Genomic DNA, 23,586 nt, shown 5'->3' with positions numbered 1-23,586 from the left:
TTACAGTTGGTATTAGAGCCCATGTTTTGGTTCTGTAGACTGATTTACTACGTCAGTCTAGATAGTCCCTGTGGCTCAGTAAGGATCTCTCATCATCGCCAGGTACGTCCTACTAATGAAAGTTTCAATGCATAAATGAGAACAATGATGTAATGTTTTAAATGCGTGATTTCTGAGAAAGACCCAGAAATAGGTAGTTAACGTATGAATTTATGACAGGACATGACACCTAAACCTAGAACAAGAAAGACAGTTAGAGAAGAAATGCAAGCAGAGAGAGCTGAGAGTAGCCAGAATGTTTCGACAGCTCCAAATCCGTCTGTGACCCAATTGATGAAAAGGCGATGGAAGCTAGAATTAGTGAAGTTGTTGCATCTTCTCTAATGGGAAAGCTGTAGGAGCTGATTCGTAGCACGATGGTAGGACAGACTGTCCAGACCCAGGCTCAGAAGGAACCAGTGCCACCCGAGCAGTTACAACAGACCCGACCGCAGGATAGAGACATGTAGGGCCTATCTCTTGAGGGATTTCTGGAAGTATGACCCTCACCCCTTTGTTGGATTGTTGGGGGACCCCACCAAACAGAGACGTGGTTGTCATTTATTGAGAGAATATTCTGTTTTATGAGGCCGAGAAGTCAGGCACAGTGGTGACAGGTACACTTCCCATTTTGGGGCACCATGCTTTAGTTTTATTTGACTCTGGCTCTTTGCATTCGTTTATATCTGCTGTATTTGTGAGGCATGCCATGTGAGATTCAGAACCTTTGCCATTTTCATTATCCATTTCCACTCCATAAGGAGAGATCATGTTAGCTACAGAAAAGATAAAAGCATGTCAGGTAGAGGTAGCCAATCACGCATTATATGTAACCTTGATAATTTTAGATATGCGCAATTTTGATGTGATATTGGGCATGGATTGATTAGCTGCTAATCATGCCAGCATAGATTTCTCCCGTAAGAATGTCATCTTTAACCCTCCTACAGGAGCCAGTTTTAAGTTTAAAAGGGTTGGGACCGTAGTCCTACCCAAAGCGATTTTCACATCGAAGGCCAGTAGACTATTCAACCAAGGAGCCTGGGGCTTTATGGCCAGTGTGGTGGACACTAAAGAGACTGAAGTCACCTTGACTTCAGAGCCAGTAGTAAGGGATTTTCCAGACGTTTTCCCAGAGGATCTTCCCGGACTTCCCCCGCAGCGGGAGATAGATTTTACTATTGAGTTGGAGCTAGGCATAACCCTTATTTCGAAGGCTCTATACAGGATGGCTCCGGCTGAGTTGAAGGAACTAAAGGTCCAATTACATGAGTTGTTAGACAAGGGTTTCATACGCCCTAGCGTGTCACCATGGGGTGCACCTGTTTTGTTTGTGAAAAAAAAGGATGGATCGTTACGTCTGTACATTGATTACAGAGAGCTGAACAAGGTGACCGTCAAGAACAAGTATCCCTTTCCTGGGACTGATGATTTGTTTGACCAATTGCAAGGAGCTACAGTATTCTCTATGATTGATCTTCGGTCAGGATACCACCAGCTGAGAATAAAGGACAGTGACATACCCAAGACAACTTTTCGTTCGAGGTATGGACATTATGAGTTCATAGTGATGTCGTTCGGTCTAACGAATGCACCAACAGTGTTCATGGATTTGATGAATAGGGTGTTCAAGGAATTCCTCGACACCTTGTGATTGTTTTTATTGATGAAATCTTGGTTTATTCCAAGATAGAGGCCGAACATGAGAAGCATTTGCGAAAAGTTTTGGAGACGTTGAGAGCCAATAAGCTGTATACTAAGTTTTCTAAATGTGAATTTTGGTTGAGGCAGGTGGCTTTTCTAGGGCATGTAGTATCGAAGGAAGGTGTCTTTGTGGATCCTGCAAAGATTGAGGCAGTTACGAGTTGGGCTCGTCCAACCACAGTTAGTGAGGTGCGTAGTTTCTTGGGGTTAGCAGGCTACTATAGATGATTTGTAAACGACTTCTCTCGCATAGCTGCCCCATTGACTCAGTTGACTCGGAAGGGAACAACATTTGTTTGGAATGAGGCTTATGAAAACAGTTTCCAGGACCTCAAGCAGTGGTTGGTTTCAGCCCCAGTTCTTACAGTACCAGATGGATCAGGTGGTTTTATCATTTACAGTGATGCGTCCAAGAAGGGGTTGGGATGTGTATTGATGCAGCAAGGCAGAGTAGTTGCTTACGCCTCACGTCAGCTAAAGAAGCATGGACAAAATTATCCCACACACGACTTGGAGTTAGCAGTAGTGGTTTTTGCTTTCAAGATCTGGAGGCATTACTTATATGGAGAGAAGATACAGATCTTCACCGACCACAAGAGTTTGAAGTACTTTTTCACTCAAAAGAAGTTAAACATGAGGCAAAGAAGGTGGTTGGAGCTGGTGAAGGATTATGACTGTGAAATTTTTTACCACCCGGGAAAAGAAAATGTAGTGGCAAATGCTCTAAGCAGAAAGGTGGCTCATTCAGCAGCCCTCATTACCAGACATACTTGTGCAGGGAACTGAAGAGGGCAAAGATTGCAGTGGCTGTGGGAAAGGTCACAGCACAGTTAGCATAGTTGTCGGTGCAATCGAGTCTAAGGCAGAAGATTATTGATGCGTAGTAAGATGACCCTTATTTGGAAGAGAGAGTTCGTAGAGTGAAGTCAGGCCAGGATGGCAAATTCTTAGTATCAGTGGAAGGTGGCCTCCTTTATCAGGGACGTTTGTGCGTGCCAGCAGTTAGTGATATTAAAGATGAGTTATTGTCAGAGGCTCATAGTTCCTTATTTTCGATTCACCCCGGCAGCACCAAGATGTATCGGGACTTGAAACATTACTACTAGTGGAATGATATGAAAAGAGAGGTTGCAGAGTTCGTCAGTAAGTGCTTGGTGTGCCAGCAGGTGAAAGACCTGAGGCAAAAACCAGCAAGCTTGTTACAGCCATTCAGTGTACCAGAATGGAAGTGGGAGCATGTGTCTATGGACTTCATCATGGGGTTGCCTTGGACAATCAAAGGTTTCATTGTGATATGGGTGTGGTAAACAGACTTATGAAGTTAGCACATTTTATACCTGGAAAGTCCACCTTTTCAGTGAATAAGTGGGCACAGATATACATGAAGAAAGTGGTGAGATTGCATGGAGTGCCCGTGTCCATCGTGTCAGACAAAGACCCTTGTTTCACGTCTAACTTCTGGAAAAGTCTTCAGGCAACTTTAGGGACCCATTAGACTTCAATATAGCTTTCCATCCTTAGACTGATGGGTAGACAGAGAGATTGAATCAGATATTGGAAGACATGTTGCGTGCCTGTGCCATAGAGTTTTTGGGAAGCTGGGATGCTCACTTGCATTTAATGGAGTTTGCTTATAATAACAGTTACCAGTCCACTATTGAGATGTCACCATTTGAGGCCCTATATGGAAAGAGTTGCAGGTCCCCTATGTGTTGGGATGAGGGAGGAGAGAGGAAATTGTTAGGACCTGAATTAGTTAAGGCCACAAATGAGGCAATATAGAAGATTAGGGCTCGTATGAAAACAGCTCAGATTAGACAGAAGAGCTATGTCGATGTAAGACGTAAGGACCTGGAATTTGAGACTGGTGTGAAAGTGTTCTTAAAAGTGGCACCAATGAAAGGTATTCTGAGGTTTGGCAAGAAGGGGAAGTTGAGTCTGAGATTCATTGGACCTTTCGAGGTCTTGGAGCGAGTTGGCCCCGTAGCTTACCGTATGACACTGCCTCCAGCACTATCTTCAGTTCATAATGTCTTCCATGTTTTGATGCTAAGGACGTATGTGACAGACCCGTCCCATGTAGTTGACTACGAGCCCTTACAGTTGAATGACAACTTGAGCTACAAGGAGAAGCCTATGGAGATCCTCGCCAGAGAGGTAAAGACATTGTGCTGCTGGAAAATTGCATTCGTGAAGGTCCTATGGCAGAATCACCAGTTCAGGGAGGCTACCTAGGAGTGGGAGGACGAGATGAAGACCCAGTACCCAAAACTTTTTCAGGATTGAACTTTCGAGGACGAAAGTTCTTTGAGGAGGGAAGAATGTAACACCCCCCAAATATTTTTTTATATTTTTATGTAATTTCAGTATTTTCTTTTATTGTTGAGCACATTTTTAGAATTTTGGAAGTCAAGTGTAGTTGCAAAATTTAATTGTTGGCGTGAAATTATTCAATTTGGAAATTAATGGCAGGAACTAATTTTTTTTTTTTTTTTGAAAAGGAAAGGAATTAATAGTATAAAGTGGAAAAAGGAAAAAGAATAAAGTATAATTATACTTATTTCGTTTTTTAGTTGTTATTATTATTATTATTTATTAAAAAAAAAAAATCAAACCCCTCTTTCTTTTTCCTCTAGCTGCCATCGATGCCTCATCGTACCGCATCACTCCCGTTGCCGACCTCGACCAGCAGCCGATCTCCTCAGCCTGTCATCCAGATGCTGCCAATCCGACCCTAGCCACTTGCCGCCGAGGTTTTTCCCAGCCGACGCCCATCGTTCGTCGACTCCTGACCGCATTCGAAGCCCTACCCTTCGGATCCGCACGTCTGCCGCTCGAACTGTTTGCCCAGCCCTCACGCCAGGTTGCCCATCGAGTGGAGTTGTTCGACCGTCACTTAACGCTGACCTGCCACGCGCCTCGCTCTCGTCTTAGCCTCCGTGAGGCCATTCAACACCCCAGGCAGCTGTCCACATTCAGCCATCGAAGTTTTTTTCGTTGTCGAAGCCTCAACCATCGCTTAGGTTCACTCCTGTCTCTTATACACATCTAGATGTGTATAAGAGACAGCCCATTAAGTTTGGAATGAGATTTAACCTTGGTTGCATTATTTGACTTTAGATTGGAGTTGGAAATTGTTGAAGCGACCATCCACCGGATTCAAGGTTGTTCGATAGGTGTTTTGTATAAGGTTTGTGATTCTTGTGGTTACTTTTGAACACCAATCAGTTTGAGGATGGATAGATTAAATTTTATATGTTTTGATTTTGGGTTAAAATTGTTAACATCTCCTTGGTTTGGATTTTAAATTAAAGACTTGAGACGTTTAGGGTGTTGCTCATCAAAGTAAAGGCCAATTATCTTTTGAAGTTTGGTAAGTTTGGAGTAAGTTGTTGGATGGTTATTTTGAATTAAGATTAATTGTGGAGAATTAAGTTATTAATTTTGAACTTTATGTATGTTCAGGTAACCAACAGAAGTGGGTTTTGGAATTAAGTTTAGACCGAGCTATAGTTTAGGTAAAGTAAAATTGGAGGTCTTTGAATAATTTGGTTAATTGAAGTTAGACTCAAAATATTGATTTAAATATTGGATTTATCTTAGGTGTTGCTTGTCTTGAAAAGGATAAACTTGCTTGGCTTCTTTTGATTTAACTTTGAGGTAAGTAATCTTACTACTGGAACTGCCCACGGGCTAGGCATTAGATGTATGCTAGTATGATAAATGAATGTTATGGCAGAATGACAGCATGATAGACTGATAGTATAATATGATCAAAGTATGTTCTGGTACGAGATCGGAATTATTTATTTATGCATATAGACACTTGAATGCTAGTATGAGATGGTATGTGCTTCCATGTGGTTGTATTTGATCTGATGATGTTAAGGTATAGATGTATGTTGTAGAAACATGATGTTGAGGTATATGTGTATGTTGTAGAACCATGATATTGAGGTTTATATGTATGTCATAGATTCGTACAGTGATGATTATGATGATAAGACTGTGCAAATGTCCTTACTGATTAGTTAGATGCCCATTAGATTTTGTGTTTCCTTCGGGATTCACCAGTTTGTGTTTCCTTGGGGATTCACCAGCTTGTGTTTCCTTCTGGATTCACCAGTTTGTGTTTTCTTTGGGATTCACCAGTTTTTGTCTCCTTCGGGATTCACCAGAGGTAATGGGCATACTTAACTACAGTAGGATAGGACTCAGACACCTTCTTGTTTCATGTGCATATGTGTCCCATAAGGACTAGAGCAATTTATATGTTTCACTAGAGGTGGGCATCTAGAGGACATAGATGCCAGCCTGACCCCAGTAGTGGGGTTACTTACTGAGTATTTTATACTCATTCTTTCTCATGTTGTTGTTTCAAGTAAGGGTAGAGATACACCAGCGATGGATAAGCTGAATTCGTGATTGAGCCACTGGGACTAGTTTTTACGCTTCCGCATCATGAAATTTAGAGTTCTTTTCATGTTTCTCTTAACTTTTAGTTTTGATGTTTAAAATTTACTTTTAAGAATCGTTTTTCAGACTTAATTACTATCCTTTATGATTTTTTGGTACCCTACTATTGTTTTAATATTTGAATTTAATGAACGTCTTTTAAACTTACCTTATTTAATTAGCATTTATTTTGCCATAATAGAGTGTCGTTTTGAGTTCCATGCATGCATGTTTTTAGTAACGGCCTAACTTAAGTCCTAGGGGGTCGAGTCGTTAAATATGGTTTCTCTATAATACCTTTACTAAAGGTATGGTCTTGTTCCTCAAGAACTACTCTTTCCTGTCAAGAATCTTCACTGGTTCCTCTTCGTATGACAAATTTTCTTTCAACTGCACTGGTTGTTCAGGTAACACATGGGTAGGATCTGGCACATACTTTCTTAGCATCTCCACATGAAACATATCGTGTATACGAGATAACTCTGGAGGTAACTCTAACCTGTACGCCGCTGGGCCAACTTGCTCTATTATCTCGTAAGGTCCAATGTATCTCGGGCTTAACTTCCCTTTCCTACCTAAGTATTTCTTTCCACGGGGACAACTTAAGAAATACCTTATCACCAACTTCGAATTCTAATTCTCTTCTCCGCTTATCTGTATAACTCTTTTGTTTGTCTTGAGCTGTTTTAAGATTTTCTCTTATAATCTTAACACTATTTTGACATTTGCTGAACAAGTTCTAGGCCTAATAGTTTCCTTTCTCCCACTTCATTCCAACATACCGGAGTCCTACATAGTTTCCCGTACAAAGCCTCATATGGAGCCAGTCCAATACTCAAATAATAACTGTTGTTATGCAAATTCGATCAACGATAGATGCGTATCCCAACTTTCCTTGAACTGCAATACACATGCCCTCAACATGTCCTCTAGTGTCTATATCGTCTGCTCAGATTGACCACTCATCTGTGGATGAAAAGCTGTACTGAAGTATATCTTGGTACCCATAGTTTTCTGCAAGCTAGACCAGAACTTCGATGTAAACCTAGAATCTCGGTCAGATAAAATTGAAACTAGAGCTCCAAACTGACTCACAATTCTGTCAACATACAGCTTAGCTAACCTGTCTAGGGTAAAAGTAACCGTAACGAGTAAACTTAGCTGTCTTTGTCAATCAAACAATTACCCATATATCATCATAACTTGCTGTGTCTTAGGTAAACCAAACAAGAAATCCATCGTAACATGCTCTCACTTCCACTCTGGCACTAGGAGTGGATTAAGCAATCCCGCTGCCCTTTGTCGTTCAAGATTAACTTGCTAACACACTAAACATCTATCAACATACTTTGCTATCTCTCTTTTCATACCAGGCCACTAGTACGACTTCTTTAAAGTTCTATACATCTTCGTACTGCCTGGATGCATAACATAAGTTGAACTATGTGCCTTTTCCAAAATAGCCTACTTAAGTGCTAAGGCATTAGGTACACATATTCTACCTTCCTTTAGTAGCACTCCATCTGCTCTTAATTATAGTCCATTCTCAGGCCTTTGATTTGTATGGGTGAGGTGGCCAGTTCGCTGACTCAATATTTTAGGGACAAGATGGAGTGAGGAGCTGGGAACATAATAATACAAGATAGAATTCACTTCTTCCCGTCTTCGGGGTAAGTAGATGAGTGTTCTCTTAAGTGGTGTCTCGGGGACTTGAATAAAGGGCTCTACCCTTTCATTGGCCTAAGAGGGGTAAGTAGATGAGTGTCCACCAGGTCCCCTTGTTAGCTCACTAAATGATATTAAAGATGGATGATTTGAAATGCTCAAATCAATTTAAGGAAACTTTATATTAGTATGATTAATATGTAATTGATTATAGATATGATCTATAATTCAAATTAAATTGGAAAGAAACATTTGAATAAGATTCATATAATTAATTCAAGTGAATTAAATTCACAAATAATTAATTAATAGAGAGGTATTGCACATATACATATGATGTTTATGATAAATAAATATATAGACGTTAAGTTGGATTTAATGTATAAATAGTTATTCATGTGCTAATTAATTAAATAAGTTTACTTAATTAATTGTGCACAAGGAAAAATTGGAAAAAGACAAGGAGAAGGGATTAACTGTTCTCTATATAAAGTCTTCTTTATGGCCTTTTTGGGACACACAGAACACAATGGAATTGGCAAGCATTCATTGTGCAATTTTTCCCTAAGCCACAAAGAAATGCTCTCTACTCTCCCAAAAGGTTTTCCTCCTCACCCTCTTCTAATAGTTGGATACCATTTAACCTTCTATTGGAATCTTTGAGAATAACAATGTTACTTTCATGGCTATATTCAAGATTATTCGAAGAAACGTTCGTGTTCAAGATCGTTGGAGGAGTCATTCGTTAGAACATCTAGAGGATCATTCTAGGAGCTTGGAATCTACAAAGGTAAGAATGGTTACATCATTTTCCTACAGCATGCTATTTACATGTTTTGTTCTACGTATATTCTGTTTTAATTTGTTGTTTTTGTTCATGTAAAAATTGATTTGCGAGATGCAAGGGTTTCACAATGCTTCCGCTATGGGATCTGATCCTTTTAAAAGAAATATGAAATACAAAAATTCCTTTAAATTACAACACTTCATAAGAAGTTAAATAGATTGTTCTCTTTTTGTTGGTAATGAAGAAGGATAGAGTAATAGGCATCACCAATAAATATTGGACATCAAGATCGATGACTTCTACAATCGAAAATCAGATTTACACAAGGCTGAGCTATCCATCTAAAGAGGGAAAAGGAAGAAGAACTAAAATTCTGTAAGATGATAAATAAGTTATGCCTGTGAAATTTTCATTCACAAGCCCATTATCTAATGATTTGAAATTATGTGCTTTTTAGAGGACTCAAAGTTGGGCAATGAAGGTAGCACAAAGATCCAAGAAAAGAAATTGGGGGCTCTATAGATCAAGCAAATACTTTTCTTTGCGTGTTTTGTACAGCTGACAACAAAACCAAAACAAAAATGAATGAGAATGAAATTTGAGTTTGTTATCGAGAAAGTGATGTGACATGGGTTGAACATTATCTTCTATATTAAACATGAAATAACAACTCATTTATGAAACAAGTCGAGAATAAATCAAGCTTAGGAAATGTATTAATCAAAGGTCTTAGTCTCTACAGGTGTAGTGGGTTCAGGAATGGATGGAAGTTTCTATTGAAAAATATGAAATGCATTTCAATCGACGCGAGAAGATGGAACAGTCTGATAAATTGGTAAATTTCTTTCAATGGCCCAATAGAAAGAAAAATTCATGCGCTTGACACTTAATAACATTTGGTAATTTTACACCACCGTCATTTTTAATGATGGTCAATTCATCCCCGAAGTAATGATTACTATGCACAGGGTTGTTAATCATGCCTTCATGTTGGCTTGGAATTATAGGTAACCATCTACATTTCATATTATAGTGTCTAATTCTCTTTTAAGCCACATTGAGCTCTCGTAGGGCTTTAAGAACTTCAGTCTTAATTTCACAAGGATGAACTCGAGACTGCTAAGTTAGATCAAAGAGTACAATCATATTCCATATATTTGGTAGCATCAGTTTCTAGGTTACATCTTTTGACATTATAGAAAAAGCAAGAAACCAACAGTTACTAGGTTACTTATTTTCTTTTGCTCCTCAACATCTTCAGCAAGATGCACTCTGGAGGGTGGTTGGGTAGTTTTTTCTAATAGTATAAAATGGAAATACGTGTTTCTCAGACTAGAAATTTAAAGTAGGGACAAGAAACAAGAATACCGTAGTCTCCTAAAACTCAGCTCCAAGATAAGTCACTAGAAACATGGAATCGGTTGTCCAAGAACAAATAATAAGCAACAGTAGCCTTGAATATATTCTCAATAACAATGATGCACCTCATTTTGAATTAATGATGCACCTCATTGTGAATTCGGTTACAAAGAGATTCCACCAGCTGATTCCTGTCAAATCCCATCTTTACAACTTCCTGAAGATTGTCTTCATCGATCTAAAAAAGAATAAAATAAAATAATCAAAGGAAAAAGTTTAATTGCTTGGGAGGAGAAACTAACAATTAAGAATCTATATTGAAAAACTGGAAAAGACCTTACTTATCTTATGAAGCAAGATAGATGTCGAGTATATAGGATAGTTATATGGGTAACTGGTTCTACTCTTTGTTACATAATAAACCCTTACTAATGAAGCAAGGCAATGCCCAACTAATAACTGCCTAGTAAAAAAAAAAAAAATTGTGAACAGTAAAATTGTTCCTATTTTCTTAATTGTGAACAGTAAAATATTGTTTCCAAAAAAATCCCTAATTCTTTAAAATAATAATATATAAAAAAAATACTAGTACACAAACTTATCTTTTCAAAGAAAAAAAATATTATCAAATGCATCTTGAATCGACATATATTTTTTTAATCAATCTTAATTTTAAGTGAGAACTGAATTACAATACAGAGAAAAGGAACCCCTATGATTTTGACTATGTTGAGCAGAAAAGGCAAGAATACGAGGATACATTCAGATTAAAAAAAATCCTAAGATTTAGAAAAGAAATACAAAACCATAAAAAACATTAATAGTAGTTTTCCTGCCTATAATCCAAAACAGTGAATTGAGTGGTTTTCTTTATGCTGCTCTAAAAATGTTCTCAAGATCAGAGAAATTTCATAAAAGAAGGAAAAATTTCCTAAGTAACTTAGGTCATATTTGATTAACCATTTCGTTTTTGTTTTTATTTTTTGAAAATTAAGCTTATTTCTTCCCAATTTATAATGATATGATGCATCGTTCTTAGGTACAATGATTGAGAATTCTTTAGTCAAATTCAGAACAAAAATAAAATTTTAAAAGCTACTTTTTTTATGTTTTCAAAATTTAGCTTGGTTTTTAAACTATTGATAAAAAATAGATAACAAATGAAGAAATTCAGAAGTGAAAACTGATTATAGGTTTAATTTTTTAAAAACAATAAAAATCAAATGTAGTTAGTCAAATGGGTCTTAATGAAATAGTTTTATGCTTCGTAAAAAAAAAAAGTTTTGATAAATATCAATTTATACCCCTAAACTTTCGGGTTGTATCAATTTAAATCCTAATGTAAGATGTATCAATTTAAAAACCCTGAACTTTAGGGATTGTATCAATTTAAATCCTATGTTAAGAATTGTATCAATTTAAACCTTGAACTTTAAGGATTGTATCAATTTAGACCTGAATTTTGGGAGTTGTATCAATTTAAACTTCAAACTAATAATTGTATCAATTTAAACCCTAAATTTTCTTCTGTGTATCAATTTAAACCCTGAACTTTCATAAATATATTAATTTAAACCTTAAATTTTCATAAATCTATCCAAATAAAACATAATGGAGGGTTTAAGTGATATAATTATGAAAGTTCAAGATTTAAATTGATACACTTATCGAAATTCAGTGTTTAAATTGATATAATTATTAATTTGGGGTTTAAATTGATACAACTCAAAAGTTTACTGTTTAAATTGATACAATTCTTAGTTCAGGGTTTAAATTCACACAATACCCAAATTTTAGGGGATATAAATTGATATTTTCCTAAAAAGTGATAAATAAATAAATCTAATGAACCAAGATTACGAAGTTTGACCAGAGATAAAATCTATGAACTGATAAATTGTCTCCCAATAAAATCATGAAAAACAGAGTTGTAAATAACAAGTAGAACTCGGTGTGTTTTAAAGCACAAGTGCACTGATGAGAAAAATCCTATCAAGCTTCAAAAAGTGCATAAAATGTTGTTAGTCATCGTCAATTTTGGATCTCAATCATTGTTGTGCCGTAGAAGATCTATTGTCTTGAAAGAAAAATCGACGCGACCTTGGTGCTAAATTACAAAAAATCGGTTGCTCCTCAAGGTTAACACAATACCCTTCTCAGATGTGCACTCGTCGAAAAAGGAATGGAATCGAGTGAAAACTTTGCTCAAAATTAAATCACTAAAATAGAGAGAAATAAGTCAAGACTCAAATTGTACCTCAAGGACAAAAACAACCATTTTTTACTACTATAAAATTGGACTTTAAGTCGTTTAAAACATACATTATAGGGGTATAATGTTGGTTAAAATTCGACATCGAAGATCGTGTAATAAAAGGTCTTTAATTTCGATTTAAAAACCGACATTATAGATGACCAAGATTTCAATATCAATTATCTTCAATGTCATGTCAGTTTTCAACCGACATTGAATACTATCTTCAATGTCGATTTTCATCCGACATTGAAAATCATCTTTAATGTCGGTTTTCACATACTTTTTATTAGTAACTGTCTATTATTAAATATCTGCCATGGTTTTGTTATTGAAAAATAAAAATACATGTACCTTCTTTTTTTTTTTTTACTTATGCACATGCAAATCAATAATAATTTTCTTTTTTTCGGTACATACACAAAATAAAATCATAATTGTTATATATACAACTCAATTTTAAACAAATACAAAAATTAACTAATTCACAACAAAGAAAGTGACAGATGGTTTAACTACCCATCAACAAGTTATATTGACCAATTATTGAAAAAACTCTAAAGTCTAAAGATTTATAGAGTTTGTTGTCTACTTTGAAGGATCATATAGATGACATCTAGCAAAAAAAGAACAAAACAATCCAACCTAAAGAGTAAGTGGTACTTTCATTCTCAAAACAACTTAAAAAGTTCATAAGAAGTGTCAAAGAGACTTGTTGACTCTCAAAACAACCTATAAATTGTTCCTAGATATCATTTTGATCTTCAAAACTAACTACAAATTACCTAAAAAGTACCTAAATGACACTTCAAATCTAAAAATAGCTTATAAATGTGTGAGTGAAACTTTTCACTGAACCTAAAAAGTGTCTAAGTGACACTTTAACTCTAAAAAAAACCTTAAAAATGCTTAAATGTGACTTTCAATGTCAAAACCAACCTATAAAGTTTCCAAAAAGTGATTAAGTGAGACTTCAATTCTCAAAACAACTTAAAATATTTAAGGGTAATTTGATAATCAAAACCCACTAGAAATTCTCTAAAAAAATGTCTTAGTATTAATTTGGTAATCAAAACCAACTAGAAATTTCCTAATAAGTGTCTAAGATATATTTTAACTCTAAAAAACCTCAAAATGCCTAAGTGTGGCTTTCAATCTCGAATGAAAATGTTTTGGCCATGATTCCAAAACCAAAACTCGGGATGTGAACCCTCAATCAAATACTAGGTAACACGAAATCACAATATACTATATCCATAATATAATTTCAAGGACAAAATTGAAATGATTTACACAAGTCCAATAAGAAACAAGTATTAACTCCAATTAATTTGCAAGAATCAAAAGTAACAGGCATTACAAACGAAAGACATATGTGGATCATAAGAACGTAGAAACGATGGAGACAAAGATGATAAAAAGCTTTCAAGTCTAGTGTCGAATGAAACATAAAGAGAGATTGAGATTTTGCTCACCATTTCAGTGAAATTGAGTTGACATATGAGAGAAAGTGCAGAGGCGAGCGAACTGACGTTGGTTGTGCATAGTGGCGAGCGAGTGGAACGTGGGTTGTGTGAGAACGAAGAGGGAAAGGAATGGGAGATAAAAAGCTGTCTCTTATACACATCTAGATGTGTATAAGAGACAGAGCATGACCGTGACACAGTGCAGACGCGAGCGAGCTGACATTAGTTGTGCGTAGCGGCGAGCGAATGGAACGTGGGTTGTGTGAGAGTTTGCGTGAGAATGGTGAGAGAAAAAGGAAATAGGGCGGAGAGTGAAGAGAAAAAGGAATGGGGGGATAAAAAGTGTGGGGAAAATGAAAGTGGGGTAGGTTTTTAAGAAATTGTGGAGAAAAAATAAAATTTGGGATTTAAAAGGATTATGTCCACATACACTTTTTGTCGATAGATACTAAAATTATATGTCCATGCAAGTTGTATAGGCAAAAATTAAAACTCGCATATGGAACCACATAAATTTCTCCCACAAATATATTTTCGTCTGCCCACGCATGAAAAATTGTCATCGAAAATTATATTTGTCAAAGAAATAGTTGTATTAAGTAGAAGAAATGGTCGACATAGCACACGGTATTCTTTAGTAAAAGGCGAAAGAATAGTTTGCCTTGCGCTGAATGCCCAACTTCAATATTAATATATGAAATAGTTTGCCTTGCGCTGAATGCTCAACTCCAATGTTAATATATTAATATATTAATATATGCTACAGAATTCATTTTCATATATAACAATTGGTGTATATTTCTCAAACTTAACCGGTGTGGGAAATAGAATGAAGTTAGTGTCTGCATCACACCACTCTAAAATTGAAATTCATTATGTAATTATCAAGCTAATTATCATTTAAAAATTTGTATATAATTATAAAAAAAAATGACCTTTGTGAGTTAACATAGTCTTGTTGGCCTAAACCATCATCATATAAATTATTGTTTGGTTATAATCAATTTAGTGAGCCCACATTTCATTATGATACGAAACATAGATCAACAATAACAAACATAATCAAATGGTACCCACTTTTCAGATTGGCACTAATGAATTATGTTTCCTTGAAATAAAATTGGCCTAAATTCTTTCATGTTAATTAGTAGATAATGTTCATTTATATGATTTACTAGTTTTGATTAAAAAAAATCACTTATCAACGCCATAATTTGGCTTATAACCTATGAAATGTATAATACGGTTTACATTATCAAGATTTCTAATTTGCAACTTGATATCACTTCAAATGCACTTTTCATGGTCTCTTGACGTACATAGTTCTCCCTTTGTAGAGTGATGACTTTTTTATTATTTTACATTTGTGATTGTAACGACCTGACTTTTCAACATTTACTAACAAGACGTTACTACAAGCATGCATAAATCGTAGATAAAAATTTTAACACTTTAATATATATTTAACTCTCCACCAGTTATAAAATAATTTGTTATGCTTCAATGATGTAAGGATTGTGTGGGCGTTCTGGTAATCTATGAGCTATGTTGTTATGGACATGACACGAGATCTTATGTTTGCATTTTTCATGTTGGATTGATAACTATGATAATATGATTAGGATTTATGGAATGTGGCTTATTGGTTGAATGATGCATGCTAGATTAGATGATGATTGTTAGCTTTCCTATCGGGCTATGGAATGCAGTCTATACTTATGTTTATGCCTACGTTATATTATGAACTCTTGTGACTGGATAAGAAGACTAACAAGTTCACCTAGTGGGCCCAATAGTGGGTAACTTACTGAATATTATATACTCAACCTTTCCTCTGATATGTTTTTTAGGTAAGGGCAAAGACAGACCGACGAATGACAAGAATAATCTATAATCATGCAATTGGGATCAGATAAAAACTTCTGTGCATGTTTTCATATTTTCATGTTTGAAAAGAGTCTTAGTATTTGAAATTATAAAACTTTTTATGTTAAACATTTAAATTCTTAAAGGTTTTCTAGTTTTATCTTAGGGAAACCCCTGATAAAGTAAATATGCATAAAAATGAAGCTATGAAGTTAACAGAATTATTAAGTACCCTAATTGCATTTAATTTGAGTTACAAACATGCTAAAACACAAGTTACAAATAAAAGGGTTTTAGAATTTACAACCTTTGTAGAAATCCTCTTGTTCCTTGTAAATCTCTATGAATTTCACCTTCAAATCTTCAGTAGACCACCAAAAGAATCTTCTCTGATATTCTCAACCTTGAAATTGAGTGGTGAAACTCTGAATTATAAAGGAATTTAGAGTGTATTGGGGAGGGTTTGAGAGAAAATTTTGAGCTAAATTTTCTTTCTCGAAAATTCAAATTACATTGCTCCAAATGTTGATAATTCAAGTATTTATTTAGATTACTCATGCAAGCACTAAGTAATTCAATATTTTAGTACTTCAAAATGCATTATAGAACTGGTCTCGGTGTTGATTTAGAGAGAAATGAATTAAGAAGTTCAAAAATGGGATAGTTCCACTAACTATCCAAAATTCAATTTCAACTTTTCAATTATATTTAATTTATAATTAGATTAGACATAATTTAAAATTCAATTTAAGAAATGAAATTTGATTTGATTTTAAATAAATAAATAATTAATAATAATTTAATATATAATATTAAATTAATAAAACACCTATTCATATAAACAATTAATTAAACAAACATGAATCCTATTCATGTAATCAATATTTAAATATATTGGACACTCCAAATACGTTTAATTTTAATAAATTTAAACGTTAATTATATCGAATATAATTATTCAAACCCTAAAATTGAATTTGAACATTTCAAATCCAAACCCTAAAATTTTAATCCAAGGTTTAATCTTTTACGAGCTAATAGAGGGATCTTATAGACCTACAAATAGTGAGCTCCAACGATTTGAGATTAATCGGTTAAAATCTTTAATCCGAGTTAATCAATATTCGTTAACTACCGAGACATACCATTATAGCTCGATAGTTGCACTCTCCTCACTGTAGATATATTTCTATCCACTTGATTTAACCATGATCAGTAAGTCGATCCTTCACAGGTTGTTCATATTTACAGCTAGGTCAGTCAGCAGCTTGCTTATGCATGGATGGCAGCTGCCTGCTTGTTCATCCAACAAAGAATTCCAGATTTAAATTCCAACTTGAATAACTCAAATTCCATACTTTATCTCATGAAACTTCCTTCTAAGAACTTATTCTCAGACATCTTAGCTAGCTTACCTTAATATTCCAGCCTCTAATTCCTCTCCACGAGCTAGAAATTTATCAATCATTACAACTTGTCTGAGTAGCCTAACAATCTCGAACACTTGAGACAAATTTTCAACTTTCAGCTCAATTCCATCATAATTTTCTTCCTACAGCCCTGGATTACCTTCTTCCTATTCAAGCTTCAAGTTGGTAGCAATTCCCTCTTCTTTAGCACGAGTGAATTGCCCAAACTGCTCCACAATTCAAACTTCCTTTTATAACAAGGTTGCATGATTAGATAGCTTCCTTAAGATGATATTTGGCGCATTAAACACTTACTTATGACCTCTAATCACGCCACTAAGTCCACTAACTAAGTGATTAAGCTGAATGCTTAAGCCTTCCACCAACGCCCAAGTTGGCATCCAAGCTAGTCTTCTTCCTCGTCCAACGCATATCTCAGCTCACGTCGCACACCCTTGTTCATCGCATCGTTAGCGAAAACATACATTGGCTTGTCTTAGATGCTCGTGCTTAGGCTTGCCGCTCATCAACACCTTTCTTAACCTCTAATACACCTCAACACTCTTTGTCATTGCATAGCCCTTTGGTAGCCACACGCTTAGTCCTTTAAGGCCTCCAGCCATCGCACACCTTGTGACCTCTTAGTCCTTGCCTCAAACCAAGCCTACTAATTATTCTTAATCATCACTCCGAGCCTACCATGCATTTACCTAGGCAGATTTAGCTGCCTATATACCCTCTATCTTAGGCCTTTATTAGCCTCCAAATTGCCGTTGACACATACCTCCTATTAGACTTTTCCAATTTCCTCCTTTAGACACTTAAGCCTATAGAAGATCATGTGTTCCTCATATCTAGGTTTGTTATTCTCATCGAAGTGTTAGTTCTCTTATCTCACCCGAGAGCACAACTACTAACACTTAGAAAAATTTCTACCTCCCTTTAACTTGAATTCATGCATACCTCCATTTGCCTTAGCTTTTCCAATTTTTTTTTCTAAGTATTGGCTGCCATTTACTATCCAAGAGCACTCCCTTCAACACTTGAATGATTTTTCCTCATTTCTACCTACACACATACTCATTAAATCTTCCATACTATTTCAACTATTTCTAACATTATAGCAACATACTTACAAGAATTAAAAACATGATTAGGGGGACTTGACATGATTAACTTAACATGTGTTCCTCATATCTAGGTTTGTTATTCGTTTGTCTGCATAACTTTTATGTCTGTCTTGAGTTGTTCTCAAATTTTTCTCTTATTAACTTAACATCGTACGAACTCATCTGTACCAACTCCGACCCTATAATTGTCTTCCACCAACCCCATTCCAGCAAACTAGTGTTCCACCAACCTCATTCCAGCAAATGTGAGTAACTAATACTTTTAGAGAGATTTTCTTTTGCTTATGATGCATAGTTTTTAAAATTATCTCCATGATGGTGGAAGCTTATCAATTATGTCGGCAACAATAAAATTGTCTCTGATCTTAATCCCTTCTAATTCTTCTTCAGCCACTATCATCTGAAACTCTTCTACATGCTCTACTATAAACTTTCCATCTACCATTTGAAAGAGAAAGAAGCAACTTGCTACATTTTTTTTTTTTTTTTTTGCGCTTGTTTCTTCAGTATCATATTTGCTTTGCAAAGCTTTCCATATTTTCTTGACAAATGTGAATGTATATCATAATAATCATAAAATGATCAATAAAAAATTTTAAAAGGCAATACCAACATTTGTACTCATCTTTCTCATACTTATCAATTTTCTCTTGGTGTCCCATGAACTCTTTAAGATCCATGCTTTCAGTATTAATCTTCTTTAGTTTTTTTTCTTTTCTTTTCTTTTCTAAGAGGACATAGGCCACTTTGAGAAGATTAAGGTAGAACTATATTTTCCCTTTCCATCTCTTAAAGTATGCTCTTTAAATCAAAATTGCATGTTGAGATCTCCAACATTCTCATTTGGTTTCTCAATAATAGACTTCATCTATGAATCCCCTTAAAATTGATAGGAGAATTTCAAATAACAAAGAAAAATGAAGTTAATATTGAGAAAACAAATACGTTAACGATTAGGTTGATACACGAATATATCGAGAAAATAAATACGTCATCAGTCTAGTGGAACATATATTGCAGAGTATATAAATCAACTTCAATAGACCTATATAAACATAGTTAATATTTTTTTATTAGTAAAGATAAAATCAAATTTGATAAATATTTGAGATAAATGTAGAAAATATGTCATCTGTGTAGGCACTTTTGCCAGAAAGTCAAATTATCAACGTAGAATTAAAGATTGAAGTACAAAAGCTTGAACTATGGCTGTAGGAATTTCTCTACGAAGAGAAAATCCTCCAAAAATAGGCGTATGCCGGTGTATGCGACGAACACACGGTATTCTTTAGTAAAAGGCGAAAGAATAGTTCGCTCTGTGTTCACCGCCCGGCTCCGTGATTTCGACAATTCCACTGCAACGGCATTTTATACCGTCCAACGCGTGTCCCATTTTTACAACTTTGCCGATGTGGGAACTACTTGGCTTACTACTGTTAACGGGCCAACCACTTTGATGGCCCAAAACAGAATTCCACTTTCCCCTTTTATACTATTTCCTACAATTTTAAGGAAAATTGGAATAGATAGCTAAAAATATCATGTATATTTTTTTTGATACAGCTAATTACTTTATGTTAATGAATTAGTTTTATTTTCCCATTTATCTTCAAGACACATAAACTTTTTTTTTTCTTTTTAGTTCTTCCAAATTTTTGAAATCTCGTGATTTCATTTTGTTTAGTTCATTTTTAAATTACTTCTTATCTTTTTTAAGTTTGTTAAGTAGGAGAACTTTTATGTGTTAACATATATACTAAAATAAGCATATCCAATTATCGAATTGATTATGCGGTCTACTTGTTTATCTAGCAATTGCAAAATTTCGAATTAGAAAGAGCAACTCTTTCTCCACCAACCATCTCTCTGATTCTCATTCATCATCCTCTCTACCTGTCTCTTATACACATCTAGATGTGTATAAGAGACAGCACCGATATCATAAACATCTACTACCGAAAATCAGATTTACACAAGATGAACAATCCATCTAAAGAGGGAAGGGGAAGAAGAACCAAAATTCTGTAAGATGATAAATAAGTTATGCATGTGAAATTTTCATTCACAAGCCCATAATCCCATGATTTGAAATTATGTTCTTTTTAGGGGATTCAAAGTTGGGCAAGGGAAATACTTTTCTTCGCGTGTTTTATACAGCTGACAACAAGGCCAAAGCAAAAACTAATGAGAATGAAGCTTGAGATTATTATCGAGAAAGTGACGTGACACATGTTGAAAATTAATTCAATAAATGTTATTGTATTATTTTCTATTTTGTCTTAATAACCTTAAAATCCAATAAACTCACATCCAAGGTTGCCTAATGAGTCTTAAATTATATGTGAAGACATTTAAGGACCAATGTTTAAGATACCGGTTAAAAGGTCTACAGTATAGGGATAACGCTGGGTACCTTATCCTGGTGACACTATGGATACGATCCACTTTGTATTTGATACAAACACAATGATCCAACGCATTCATGTAGGTGATATGCAAGTGAGGGTATCCCATGCAATGAGTTTGCATATGACCGGATGGCGAAATAGTAACCACTAGAGGTTAACTAGTTAGGTTCCTATTTCAATAGGGTGACTTAGGCAACTTAGTCTTAATCCTGAGTATATTATGAACTCTTGTTCACGAGGGATTGTCTTTTGATTTGTATGGGTGAGGGTGGTCAGTTCGCCGACTCAATATGCCTACCATTTTGAGGACAAGATCTAGTGGGAAGCTGGGAACTTAATAATACAAGACGAAATTCACTCATTCTCATCTTTAGGGTAATTAGATGAATGTTCCCTTAAGTGATGTCTCTAGGACTTGAACAAAGGACCCTACCCTCTCATTGGCTCGAGAGGGATTTTTGTTTATTAGTTGGACCATAAATAGGTTGTTTATTAGAGGAGCACTGGTACTTAAGGAGTTAGAAGTAACCCAAAGGTAAAACGGTAATTTAATCCAGTTGGAGTTAAGAACACTCGTGAATGACTAACTTGTTGTAATTGGTCTATATCCGTTGACATAGAAATATATATGTAGTGAGAAGAGTGCAGCTGTCGGTCTCTAGTGGAGTGTACCCACAGTTAACGAATATTTGATTAACTTGGTTAATGAGTTTAGCCAATTAATCTCATATCGTTAGAGTTTTTTTTTATCTCCACAAGGTCTCCTTGTTAGCTCACTAAACGGTATTAAAGAGGAATGATTTGAATTCTTCAAATCAATTTGAGTAAATCGTATATTAATGTGATTAATATGTAATTGATTATGGATATGATCTATAATTCAAATTAAATTGGAAAGAAACATTTGAATAAGATTTAAATAAATAATTCAAGTGAATTAAATTCACAAAGAATATTAATAGAGAGGTATTTCACATATATATATGATGTTTATGATAATTAAATATATATATACGTTAAATTGGATTTATTGTGTAAATAGTTATTAAATTAATGTGTTAATTAATTATTAATGTGCTAATTAATTAAATAAATGTCATTTAATTAATTGTGCTAATTAATTAAATAAATGTTATTTTAATTGTGCACAAGAAAAAAATGGTAAAATACTAGAAAAAGAAGTGACCATTCTTTATATAAAATCTTTCTTATGACCCTTTTGGGGACGCACAGAACACAACAGAATTGCAAGCATTCATTGTGCAATTTTTTGTCTAAGTCATAAAAGAAATCCCCTGTACTCTCCCAAAAAGTTTTCCTCCTCACCCTCTTCCAATAGTTGGATTCCACTTATCATTCTATTGGAATCTATGAGAATAACAAGGTTACCCTCGTGATCGTGTTCAAGATTGTTCGAGGAAACGTTCGTGTTCAAGATTGTTCGAGGAGTCGTTTTTTGGAACATCGAGAGGATTGTTCTAGGAGCTTAGGAATTCCAGTTTAGAATTCTAGCTTTTGATTCTTTTCCCACAAGCTTGGAATTCACTAATTTGTACAACTCGACCGCGTGACCTTAGATTCTCAACACTTGAAATTCTTGAACCTTCAGCTCAATTCGATGGAGATCTTTTTCCAACATCCTTGAATTAGCTTCCTCATAGCTCAAGCTTCAAATCAGTGGTAACTCTCCTCCCTTAGCACGCTCAAAATACCCAAACTGAGCTCTTCAACTTCAAACTCCCTTTTATACTATGGTCGCATGCTCATGGAACTCCTCAAATTGACAACTGGCATACTTAACTCATTTTTAAGGCCTCTTAGCATGTCACCTAGCTCACTAATTAAATGTTTAAGCTGAAGACTTAAGTCTCTTACCAACGCCTAAGTTTACATTCCTCCTAGTCTTCTACCTCGGCGAACACATACCACGGCTAACGTTGCATCCCCATTTCTCACGCATCATCGTTCAACACATATGTGATGGAGATAGCATGCAATTAGCAGAAGAAATACGGATCATTAAGCACTCTAATTCATTAATTTTAGTAATTAAGACAACATGCTCATAGAATAATAAAAATGGTTTCTGTCATACCTTTGTAGAACTCTTTAATGCAGCAAATCTAGCTCAAATCTCCTCAGTAAATCCTTATAGACCACCACTTGATCTCTATTATTCTCTTGGACCTTAGATTGATTTGTGGGAATCAAGATGAGTTCTAATTTGAGGGAAATTTGGAGGAAAAAGATCTGTTTTTCAGCTTCAATAGTTGAAGAAGCCTTCTTTAAAGTAAAACCAGAAAAATTTATTTGCATGTCTCATTACTCAGCCAACAACACTTAGTTTTGTTCAATTTTTTCATGCAATCACGTTGCCTAATTTGAAGACGACACCTCCTTGTTTGAATTAGTGGAATAGTGAGTAATTTGAAAGCTAAAAGTGGGAAAAACCCACTAAAGCTCATATTTCCAATATTTTCAATTTTTATTTAATTTAAAATAAATTCTTAAAAATTCCATTTCAATTTTAATTAATTTTTCATCAATAAATTAATATGAAATCAAATTTCAAATTTTTTGCGAAAAATGTTTAAATTAATTTTAACAATATAATTCTAATAATTAATTTTAATAAAATTAATTCTAAATAAATAATTAATTAAACTATTTAATTAACTAAATTGATTTAATATCTAATATTAAATTACTAAACACCAATTCCATGGACATGAATCTCTATTCATGTAATCAATATTTAAATCAAATTTAAATTTTGTTTAATTCTCCTATTTCGTTTAATTCAATAATTAAACATATAATTATATCATATATAATTACTTATTTTCTTAATTCAAATTTGAACGTTTCAAATTAACTCATCAATCTATTCGAAGGTTTAATCCGTTTGTGAGCTAATAGAGGGAAGTAATGGACCTACAAATCATGGGCTCTAGCGATAACAAGATTAATTGGCTAAACTCTTTAAACCGAATTAATAACATTCATTAACTACCGGTCACTCCATTAAAGCCTAGCAGTTGCAC

The 23,586-nt window shown here is 34.9% G+C and overlaps 2 non-coding genes across 2 annotated transcripts; both read right to left on the bottom strand.

Annotated features, from left to right (window-relative positions):
• Positions 1-14,291: 14,291 nt before the first annotated feature.
• LOC120068704 lies at positions 14,292-14,411 on the bottom strand. Its single transcript, XR_005479331.1, has one exon. It is a non-coding gene; the product is annotated as a U5 spliceosomal RNA (small nuclear RNA).
• A 4,940-nt stretch (positions 14,412-19,351) lies between these two features.
• LOC120068696 lies at positions 19,352-19,469 on the bottom strand. Its single transcript, XR_005479324.1, has one exon. It is a non-coding gene; the product is annotated as a U5 spliceosomal RNA (small nuclear RNA).
• Between the last annotated feature and the right edge of the window lie 4,117 nt (positions 19,470-23,586).

This window comes from Benincasa hispida, chromosome 12 (genome assembly GCF_009727055.1).
Source record: "Benincasa hispida cultivar B227 chromosome 12, ASM972705v1, whole genome shotgun sequence".
NCBI classification, from domain to species: domain Eukaryota; kingdom Viridiplantae; phylum Streptophyta; class Magnoliopsida; order Cucurbitales; family Cucurbitaceae; genus Benincasa; species Benincasa hispida.
The sequence above is the reverse complement of the archived record's forward strand: the minus strand, read 5'-3'. Positions and strand labels throughout refer to the sequence as shown.